Here is an 11901-nt window from a genome sequence, read left to right as displayed (position 1 = left end):
AATGGAAAAACTTGGAAAAAATTATATTAAGTGAATTAAGGCCCAAAGAAACGTAGGTCCCATGGTTTCCCTTATTTGTAATATCTAGTATATGTATGAGTCAAGCGGAAAAGGTCAGATAATGTGATGTCAGGAAAATGAACCCTTAGATGTGTATTTTAATGTTTTTTTCTTTCATGCATGTGTTTCTAACACATTTATAAGATTATCTCTTTGTTGCTTTGTATGTCCCTCCCCCACAATATAACCCCTGCTTTCACTATATTTGATATCAGTATAACTTGTGGAGGAGATGGGGAAAAACCAGTTGTTTAAGGATACAGGTGGACCTGTTGCAACAATGAGAAGTACAAGTTGTCATGTCCAAAACGAGCTTTACAACGTTGGTGCTGGGGGGGGGGGGAAGGGGGGGAAGAAGAAGGATTGGGATTGGGGGGGAGGGGGGAGGCTGGGAAGGGATGTGAAGGGTAAACAAAGGAGGAGGCTGCAATGCTTGGTAAGAAATGTACGCATTATCCTGCCCATGTAACTGTAACTCCTCTGTACAGTATGTTCACAAATAAAATTAAATTAAATTAAAAAAAATATATATAAAAGCCATAGATGACAGACCAACAGTCAACATAACACTAAATGGGGAAAAACTAAAACCATTTCCCCTAAAATCAGGAACAAGTCATGGATGCCCAATCTTTCCACGCCCCTTCAATATAGTTCTGGAAGTCTTAGGCCAAGCAATAAGGCAAGAAAAGGACATTAAAGGGACTCACATTTGGAAATAAGAAGTTAAACTATTTTTATTTGCAGATGACATGATTTTATATAAAACAGACCCCCAAAAATTCAACCTCCACACTTCTAAAGCTAATCAACCACTTAGGCAAAGTAGCAGGATATAAAATTACCTCACAAACATCAATAGTCTTTCTTATGCCATCAATGTACAAGCAGAAAGGGATATCATGAAATCAATGCCATTTGCAATAGCCTCAAAAAAAATGCCCAGCAATTAATCTAACCAAAAATGTAAAAGATTTTTATAGCGAAAATTATAAAAATCTAAAGAAAGAAATCAGAGAGGACACCAGGAAATGAAAAAACATTCCATGTTTATAGAATTGTAAATATTCTGAAAATGGCCATACTGACAAATAAGATATACAAATTCAATGAAATCATCAAAATAGCCATGATGTACTTCCGTATTTATTTTGCCAGTCCTGGGGCTTGAACTCAGGCTCTGGGCACTGTCCTGAGCTTCTTTTGCTGAAGGCTAGCACTCTGCCACTTGAGCCACAGCACCACTTATGGCTTTTTCTTTGTATGTCCTACTGAGGAATCAAACCCAGGGTTTCATGCATGCTAGGCAAGCACTCTACAACTAAGCCACATTCCCAACCTCCAGCGATGTTTTTACTGAGACAGAGAAGGCAATCTAAAAATTCACATGGAAAAACAAAAGACCTAGATTAGCCTAAGCAATTCTAGGCAAAAAAAAAAACGAATGCAGACAGTATCACAATACTGGATTTCAAACTCTACTACAGAGCCTTAATAACCAAAACAGCTTGGAATTGGTACAAATATAGAATCAAAGATCAATAGAACAGATTAGAAGACACAGAAACAAAACCACATTATTACAGTAATCTGATATTCAAAAAAGGGCAAAAGATATACAATGAAAAAAAAAACACAGCCTCTTAAAAATTAGTATTGGGAAAAGTGGGAAGCCATATTCAGAAAACTAAAAGTGGATCCCTGCTTGACACCAAGCCCTAACATCAAATTGGATCAAAGACCTCAATGTCAGTCCCAGAACTCTGAAACTACTGCAAGAGAGAGTAGGAGAGACATTAGAACTTACAGATACAGATAGGAACTTCCTGAATAGAGTACCAGATGCATAACAGATAAGAGAGAAACTTAACAAGTGGGACTACATTAAAGTTAAAATATTTCTGCACAGCAAAGGACACAGTTACTAAACTAGAAAGAAAGCCAACCAGCTGGGGAAAGGTTTTCACAATATATCAGACATAAGTCTAATATTCAATATACAAGGAGCTCAAGAAACTAACCCCTCTCAAACTTAATGCACCAATCACTAAATGGGCAAAGGAGCTAAGAAAAGACTTTTCAGAAAAAGAGCTAAGAATGGTGAAGAAATACATGAGGAAATGCTCATCATCCCAGGCCATAAAGGAAATGCAAATTAAAACAACCCTGAGATATCATCTTATCCCCATTAGATTGGTCAACACTTTGAATTCTAACAACAACAAATGCTGGCAGGGGAAAAGGAACTCTACTGCACTGTTGGTGTGAATGTAAACTAATTCAACCATTCTAGAAAGCAGTCTGGAGATTCCTCAAAAACCTAAACAAAAACCTTCCCTGTGACCTAACCATACCACTTCCTGGCATCTACCCTGAGCATCATGAGCCAGGATATGATAAGGACATCTCCACATTCATGGTTATTGTTGCACTATTCACAATAGCAAAAATATAGAAACAGCCCAAATGCTTCACAATAGATATGTGGATCCAAAAAAATGTGATACCTAGATATAATGGAATTTAACACAGCCATTAGAAAGAATAAAACAATATCATTTGTAGGAAAATGGATGGAAATAGCAGAAATCATGTCAAGTGAGGTAAGCCAAGATCAGAGACAAACAATGCATTTTCCCTGATATGTAGAAGTTAGATCTAAAAACAGTGGGATATGATAAATTATACAGAATTCTAGATACAACGAGATCAAAAGACAATAGTCTTAGGAGGGAATCACAAAGGTGTAATACCCATGCACCTCTTCATATGTATATAAAATAATATACATAGTGAAATGTACTCCAAAGTTATGGAAACAAAGGATATTTTTCTTAATTTGTTTTTCCTTTTACTGATGGTGCTGTATCTTTACCTTATATATGGTATATTCACATGAACATCTGTGGGAGGGTCAGGAGAGGGCAGAGAATCAGAGTAAAAAGGTTAAAAAGTGAGCAGTAGAGCACAACTGGACATTGATGAAACTGAATTATGCAACTCATGGGTAGAGATGGGAGGGAGGGAATGGAGAAGTATGAGGGAATAAATGACACTATGTGAAAGGAAATGTACTTATTACCTGACATATGTAAATGTAACCCCCCAGTATATCATCTCTGAAACAGTAAATTAGAAAAAAAAATCTGGTTTAATTTTATTTTTAAAAATAATTTTTATTGGTGCTGAGAAGGTGGCTCAGTGGTAGAGTACTTGCCTTGCATGAATGAGGCCCTGGGTTCGATTCCTCAGCACCACATAAGCAGAAAAAGCTTGAAGTGGCACTGTGGCTCAAGTTGTAGAGTGCTAGCCTTGAGCTGAAGAGCTGAGAGACAGTGCCCAGGCCCAGAGTTCAAGACCCATGACCGGCCAAAATATATATTTATATATTATAAGCAATTAATTAACATTACAATAGTTCTAATAAATCCTTGGTTAAAATTATTTATAAGATATTCACAATATCTATCAATGTATAGATATTCATAAGTATATGGACAGAAGCAGAATTACTACTTTTGCTTTGAAATTCATAAACATTTATATGATCTTATAATTCAAAATTAAACAGTGTTGAAATATGAACATATTTCCCCTTTTGGAGAAAACCTGATATTTAGCTAATTACAAACTTGTGATATCATTAGCTATGGCCTACTTGAACTGGAACGGCTTGGAACATTAGCAGCCAATCTAGACTGTACTACTGCTAAAGATTGTCTGACTTAATTAATAAATTAATTTCTCAACTTGATTTTCTATTAAAAATTCTCAGCCTAAAATTTCAGATTCATAATCCACCTATTTATGAATGGGGACTTGGCCAAGGAATGGATCATACTGGCGAATATGTAAACTTCCACTAGGGTACAAATTATCTCATAACTTCCTAAACAGACTTCTATTTTTTAAACATATTAAAAGGTACATTATCCAACAGATGACATAAATCCATTCATGATTATTATTCCTGGTTTAATAAAATCTTTAAAAAATTCTGACACTATATAAGTGACAGATAAAATTAATAGGTTATTCAGCTGGAGTATCTTAACCAATCTTGAGGATAATTTAAGGACTTTAGTTAAATGTCTTTATCATGAACTAAAATGCTTCATATATTAGCTATGTACGCTGAACAATTTTCCCAAATGCTTGCTCAAAAATCTACAGAAAGGAGCTACTAAATGCCTGAACTCCCAAATCCAGATTGCTTAACAGTTGAACCTTCAGACGAAGCCATTATAAAATCCAAATTCCTCAAGCTCCTTTCTATCCCAAAGGCATTTGCTGTTAATAGAAAAAGAGTGGGCCTTTTTTGATGGGCTTTAAATTGTACGGCATAGCTTTAAATAGTCTGGCTATGTGTCTTTTAATATTAACTCTCAAAGAATAGCTTTGAGAAATTACAGGAGGTTTTCCCAGTACTCACAACAAACTTACTAGGAGAAATAGGTTTAATAATGAGGAATGAAGGTAGTTAAACTATGAATGATACAGAAGCCTCCTTATCTGTCTTTCACCCTGCTAGCCTCATAAATTCTTTTTCTTAGAGTCAAGAAACTATTTCAGTGGCATTAATGGATGCTGTCAAATTAGCTGGGGTGTCAGAGCTAAGTTTTAAGAGAACTCAAATTTACTGCTATCTAGGTAGAATAAGCAGAGAAAAGTTAACTGACTAAAAGGAGTATAAGACATCAGTTTGTAGAAATATCTTTTGAAAACTGCAAATTTATCTCATTCAGAAAAGTTATAGTGGCTTAGTTATTACACATTGTGACTCACAAACTTCAATCAAGAAATGCTTTTCCTAAAATTGTTTTAGCTTTGCAACTTATCTTAAATTGAGCATGCAAATAAACCAATTTTGAAATACCAAAAAATGTCACAAATCGGCCAACATAGTTTGAAAATATTGGGAGCATGTTTACCAGAAGGTTCACTGATTTAAACAAAAACAAAACCAGAGTCCTTCATAGAAGTATCCTACTAGTAGTAATGCCTAAAAAATGAATACCTTTAACTACTCATCTTTAGAAGAGAACTTATTTTCCCTGAAATTCACCTAGGTAAGGATTGCACCTCCTTAGACGAATGATTTCTTACCTGAAAATCCAAACTTAAAGAATGCCCAAATAGCCAGGCCCATAACTAGTATAAGTCTAGGACAATCAGAAAAGGTTAAAAGCTATGTACATATAACCATATAAGATGATGTTAAGTGAAATGAACCCCAAGAAAGGGGCACAACTTGTTTTTTATTTCTTTCTTGCTATTGTTTTCAACATATTTAAAATGTACTATGTGATTTTTTTTGTTTCTCTTGTATGTTCTTCCCCCACTGCATAACCCCTGTTTTCACTGTGTTTGATGTTGGTGCCCTGCATCTTGTATATACATTTTTCTAATTTGGGGAGGGAAAGGGAAATAACAAAATGCTGAAATAAGGATACAGGTTGATCCATTTTAACAATGACATGTACAAGACACTATGTTTTAAATAACTTTACAACTTGGGGTGAGGAGGTGTTAGGAAGGTGGGGAGGGAAGGGATAGTAGGGGAAAAACAAAGGAGGAGGTAACAGTGCTTGATAGAAAATGTACTAATTACCTTACTCATGTAACTGTAACCCCTCTGTACAGTATTTGTACAATAAAAAAAAATATAAAAAAGGAATGCCCAAATAAAGGATTTGTGACTTGACCAAAGAGATGGAAAGTACGTAAAGCAAATAAAGCTATCCTTATGACTTCATCACACTGAAAAGAGAATGGAGTGTGAAAAGGTTTGTGCAGGCGCATTTCTTAATAATGTGGTGGCATTGTAGTTACAGATGGGACAATTTTGGATGCTGTTTTGTCACCATGAAATGTCAATTTGGCAAATTTAGAAACTGCTGAATTATAAAGTGTTTTGTTTGAGGCCTAAGGACTTATAATTCAGGAGAAAGAGATAAAGGTACATCTGAATAAAAAAAATAGAGGACAGAATTAGATTATTAAGTGTCAAAAGGAAAAAGAGCTATGACACTGACAGAATTATTAAAATGTGTAAAGAGAAAGGAAATAGCCATAAAACAAGAATTTCACAACCTCTTTGTATAAACTTTCCAGTTATTCTGGACATTGGTGGACATCGGTGGTCAATAGTGTGTAAGTAAACAAAGTTTCCAGGTAGCAGTTAGAATCAGGCTGAAGTCTTGCTGCCACTTGGCCTCCAACTCCATTTTGAACAACTTTTTAAATCCTATCTTTTTCATGGTTTTCCTTCATGTTTTACAGTTTGAGAGTTTTTATTGAAAGTTATATATAATGTATGATTAATAGAAAGTGAAGTAAATAGGTATTTTATTGTGATGGTTTGTCTTAATCTGGGTAGAAATTGGACTAATCTTTAATGACAACTGTGCTTGTCTTGTTGCTGTACTGGGAACTGGTTGTGGTGAGGGTTACATTACCTTATGAATAAATCTTGACATTTAGTGGATCCATATCACAAGACCTTAAAATCTGCACAGGTTCTTACTTTTATACAAACACAAAGGTGAAGATATGAAGCCTATTAGGGGCTGGAGTGGGACAAATCTATTTGTAGATGTGCAAAGATGGGGCTAGATTCTGCACTGGGTGTGTTTTACAGCAATTACTGTTTCTGTCTCTCCTAGAACCATGGGAATTTCTTTCTCTAAACTTTACCTAAAGAACCTGGTAAAGCCTATATGAACAAAACCTGTAAAAGCATGGGAGCACAGACTAAGACTATGACCTCCAGAATTTAGTCTACAAAAATCCATAAATAAATTAAAAAATTACCACTTGAGTTTCTTGTAATTTATGATTCTAATGCCTTCTACTCTATATGACCATATCTTAACTGTGACTCTGGTATTGTTCCTTTCTTTTTAAATGTTAGGGTATCAATTTAACCTACCACTTTCATTCACTGCCGGATGTCAGAAAATTTGTGAATATATATATTTTCAATTTTTGTGTAGTAAGTATGAATACACCTGTTTCCAAGGTCTTTTCAGCTGCAGTTGACGTTCAAATCTCCATTGTATTTTTAAACTTTTCTTTAAACAAAAATCTCTTACCTTTGCAGATGATATGATCCTGTGTTTAAAGAAACCCATGGATTCTTCTCCCAAGTTACTTGAGCTGATCTGAAACTATGGCAAAATAGCAGGACATAAAATTAACCCACTAAAAGCAATAGCTTTTCTGAGTGTCAACAATGAGAAGAATGAGACTGAAATCAGGAAAGCAATTCCTTTTTCTTAGCCTCAAAAAAGCCCAAAATACCTAGTAATTAACTTAAGCAAAGTTGTGAAGGACTTCTATAATGGAAACTTTAAAAACCTGAAAAAAGGAAATTATAGCAGATTTATGGAAGTGAAAAACCTCCCATGTTACTGGATTGGAAGGATTAATATTGTGAAAATGGAAGTACTGCCAAAGCAATCTACAAATTCAATGCAATACCCATCAATATCCCAACAACATTCATTAATGAAATAGAACAATTTATCCAAAATTATATATGGAATAATGGCACACCCCAAATAGCAAACACAAACCTTAGCAGGAAGAACAGTGTTGGAGGAATAACAATACCAAACTTCAAACTCTATTATAACACCATAGTATTAAAAACAGTTTGACTGGCACATGAACAGGCTTGAGGACCAGTGGAATAGAATTGAATACCCAGAAAGGAAACCACAGAACTATGGTCACATAATCTTTGATAAGGCAACCAAAACAAACAAACAAGATGGAAGAAAGACAGCCTATTCAAAAAATGGTACTGGCAGAATTGGTATAAAAATGTAGAAAATTGAAGTTGGATCCTTATGTCACCCTGCACCTGATTCAACTCAAAATAGATAAAAATCTTAATATAAAACCCAGAACATTTTACATTAAGAAATAGAGGGAATACCTGGCTCCTTGGCACAGGCTGAAACTTTCTCAATAAAGACCCAGACACAACAAATAAAAGAAAGGTTGGATAAATTTGATTGTATTAAACTGCAGAGCTTCTGCATGGCAAAAGATACCGCTGCAAGATAAATAGAAAGCCCATATATTGGGAGAAAGTCTTCACTAGCTATACAACAGACAAAGCCCTCATATCTAATATATTTAGAACACAAAAAATTAAACCCTTCAAAACCAAATCATCAAAGAAACAACCACTCCATTAATAAGTATGCTAATGACTTAAAACAAGACTTCTCTGAAGAAGAAATAAGAATAGCCAGTAGGTACATTAAGAAATGTTCAACATCTCTGGGCATAAAAGAAGTGCAAATCAAAACTATATTGAGATTCCACCTCACTTCAGTTAGAATGGCCATTATTAAGAAAACAAATAACAGATGCTGGCAGGAATGTGGCAAAAAGGGAACAATATTACACTGTTCGTGGGAATGTAAAATGGTTCAACCACTATGGAAAGCAGTACAGAGGTTCCACAAAGACTAAACAAAGAAGCTGGGCATTGGTGGCTCATGCCTGTAATCCTGTAATCCTTGCTACTCAGGAAGCTGAGATCTAAGGATCCCGATTCAAGCCAGCCTTGGCATGAAAGTCTCTGAGATTGTGTGTGTGTGTGTGTGTGTGTGTGTGTGTGTGTGTGTGTGTGTGTTTGTGTGTGTGTGTGTGTGTGTGTGTGTGTGTATGCTTGCCATGTTTTATTTGTCCTTTATGTTCAAATTTGATAACCAAAGATACAGACAGTATTCAGCAAAATAGATGGAACCAACTCTAAGACTGCACTGTCCCAAGCTATATTTAACCTAGTTTATTATGCTTGCTTGGGGATGAGGAATAATAAATCATTCAGCAAACACAATGAATGTCTACCGTGCACAACTGGGAATCTACAATAATGATGTACCTTAATTATTTCCATGCACAAGTCTAACATTATAGGCTTTAAAAAATAAACACAATTAAGACTTTTAGGAACATTTTGTAATAAAGTATTTCCTAAACTTTCTTTGTAGATAGATCAAGCACATCCACAATACAAATTCTTATATACAGTGAGTACTTACTTAAATGAAATAGGTGGTGAAATAGGTGGCAGCTATAGGATGAGCTGACCTCATAGGTTCAGCTAGGTAGGCAACAAACCAGAGTGCCACATGCCCAAAGCGTAGTTACAAATAAAGGTTTTGAAAGAGTTAATTCTCATAGTTAAATACAGGAAATAGATTTATTTGCTAAAATAAATAAGATGTGATACACTAGGAACCCCAGAACACTTGAGACTATGGTGGCAACGCTGCTACACAGAGGGCACACTGTGGTTGCTGTGGTGTAACTTGTTCTGCCACGAACTTGTTACCTTGAGGTAGATAACACCTGTGTTCCAAACTTGGCATTCATTTTCAGTTGTCGCTGCAATCATGTGTTTTCAGAAATGTATACAGTATGAAAAACTTGAAAATACTAATAAATGAAAATGTTTTTGGTAAAAAGTAGACATTTTCATGCAATTATGTACAGTCTCACTGTGTAAATTTCTAGACAAGGATTTTGTTTCCTGTAAATCAGCTCCTTGTAGTAGGAGCGAATGCTGAGTGTCTGCACACTTGTTCCTCTTCATTGCATTAGCTTGCTCTATTTTGTGTGGGTAAACATCATGCCAGTTAAAATGAAAACTCTCACATGGAGAGGAAAACAAAAGACTGGGTTTTAAAAACCAAGAACAAATTAATTCCTTACTAAATGATACCTTCCGATTCAAGTTAAAAAATGACTTAAACACTAGTAATAAAAAAGACAAAACACATTTCATGAAAAACACTAAGAGAAATGTCTGCTGAATGTTTTAGTTCAGGTGTTTTAGAATGTTTCTGTATGAGGATTTCAGAGCAGAAGGTGTTAAGGTAGCGTGGAATGACTTAAGTGTTGACCCCATGGGGATGGGAAACAGGAATGCTTATGGACTCCAGCTGCTTGTTAAATTGGAATTCCTCACTGTGGCTGTCTCTGAGCCTGCCTTCTTCCTCTGGCTTAGTTTCTAGCACTTCAGACTCTTCCTTCCTGCTAAAAACCTTATCCAAGTAAGTGGTGGACATTTTTTCCTTCGCCACTTGCTCGTCCTTTCTGACCTCACAGCAGAATTAACTGATAAGGAAGCACTCCTCCCCACTGTCCACAAACTGGTTGTCCCAGAACAACTGGTACCAGGCTCCCAGCTGTGCCAGGTTCGCCATCCCCTTCTCCTGCTTCTCCTGGCTCACTGATTTTGCTATCAGACTTTTCAATTCTAGCTGGGACACTAAGCTATTCAAGTCATATAACTTATCAACAATATGAGTGGGCTCATGCTACGAGCTAAGCTGAATAGTTCCTGAAATGAAGGAATTCAAATCAAATCTCTGCTTCTGCTCCCTCTCCTCAGCACCCTGCTGGGAGGCTTCCTCTAACGCTATTAGGGCCTTCATCAATCCGTTCTGCTCTCTCCTATCCAATTTGTCTTTGCTTTGTTCTTTCCAGTTGGAAAGGTCAATAATAAGCTTGGGCTTGTAATAATGATTAACCTCACTCTCTCTCCACACTAAGTTGTCAAAGTACGATGGTGACCTTGTTTTGTAGTTACAGGTATGGCTACACTCCAGATCACAGTACTTGTTTTCATGGTAGTCTGGGTAGAGCAGGGCTCTGTGGAGTAATTGGTGCCGAAAGCATCCTCCTTCAGATACTTCTCTTGATCTCCATCCCAGTATTTCCGAGGGTACACTTGCACCCCTTCTTCATCCGTGATGTCAGACAGAGCTCTCCAGTCAAGCTGAACTTCTTCAATATCAAAATTGTTATGTATATGCCAACCATGCTCAGAAAACTGGCAATCATGGTACCTTTATTGTGAGTTTCATCCACAAGAAAAATGTCTCCACTTCATCTTTAATGTGAAAAGGATGGCTTGGTATGGGCTCATCCATGGGAAAGGAATAAATATTCATGTAGGGATGAGAGAGTGCTTCCTCCGCAGTCAAGTGATCCATGGGGCTAAAGATCTGTGTCTGCTCCAAGAAACTCAGTGCTTCTTGGCTAATTCCTGGAAGCAGCTGGGTTATGAGTTTGCGTGGCTCAGTCATGTCTTTTCTAATGTAAACGGGAATTACACTGAGAAGCTCCTGATGATTCTCCTCATGGACAACAGGAATAGATTCTAAAATCAGTTGGGTCTATTCAGGTTCATGTGCATCTGAAAAGAAGGTTTTACCATTCAGCATTTCAGCAAAGATGCAATGCAGCCTGAAGCCCACATGTCAATGGCTTTAGTATAATTGTTAGGAGAAAGTGAAAGACATGGAGATCTGTGCCATTTAGTAACCAATCCTTCAGAAAGATGACTCTTATGGGAATAATGAGGATCCATGATCAGTGCAGGACCAAACTCATCTATATTCAGCACCAAGTCTTCGGTATTGGTGAAAAGATTAGCTGGTTTGAGATCTCTGTGCAGTGTGTTTGCAGAATGAATGTACTTGAGCCCATAGCAGCTGGTACATGAATAGCCTGGCATGCTTCTCCAGGAGTTCAAGCCCCACCACCGACCAAAACAAAAAGAAAAAAACTAAACATAGAACTCCCCTAAGATCCAGCAATCCCACCTCTGGGCATTTACCCAAACAATCACGAGGTCACACTAAAGTTACCAGCACAACTATGTCCATTGCAGCATTATTTACCATAGGTAAGATATGAAACCAACCCAGATACCCAGATGCCCCTCAGTAGATGAATGGATCAAGAAAATGTGGTGTATATACACAATGGAATTCTAGGCTCATCAGAAACAATGACATTGTCTCATTTGTA

At 36.6% G+C, this 11901-nt stretch overlaps 1 pseudogene; it reads right to left on the bottom strand.

The window, feature by feature from the left end:
* Window positions 1-9901: 9901 nt before the first annotated feature.
* LOC122107195 lies at window positions 9902-11618 on the bottom strand (annotated as a pseudogene).
* Window positions 11619-11901: the final 283 nt, after the last annotated feature.

Source organism: Dipodomys spectabilis, unplaced genomic scaffold, assembly GCF_019054845.1.
Source record: "Dipodomys spectabilis isolate Male_0828 unplaced genomic scaffold, ASM1905484v1 ptg000048l, whole genome shotgun sequence".
NCBI classification, from domain to species: Eukaryota; Metazoa; Chordata; class Mammalia; order Rodentia; family Heteromyidae; genus Dipodomys; species Dipodomys spectabilis.
The sequence above is the reverse complement of the archived record's forward strand: the minus strand, read 5'-3'. Positions and strand labels throughout refer to the sequence as shown.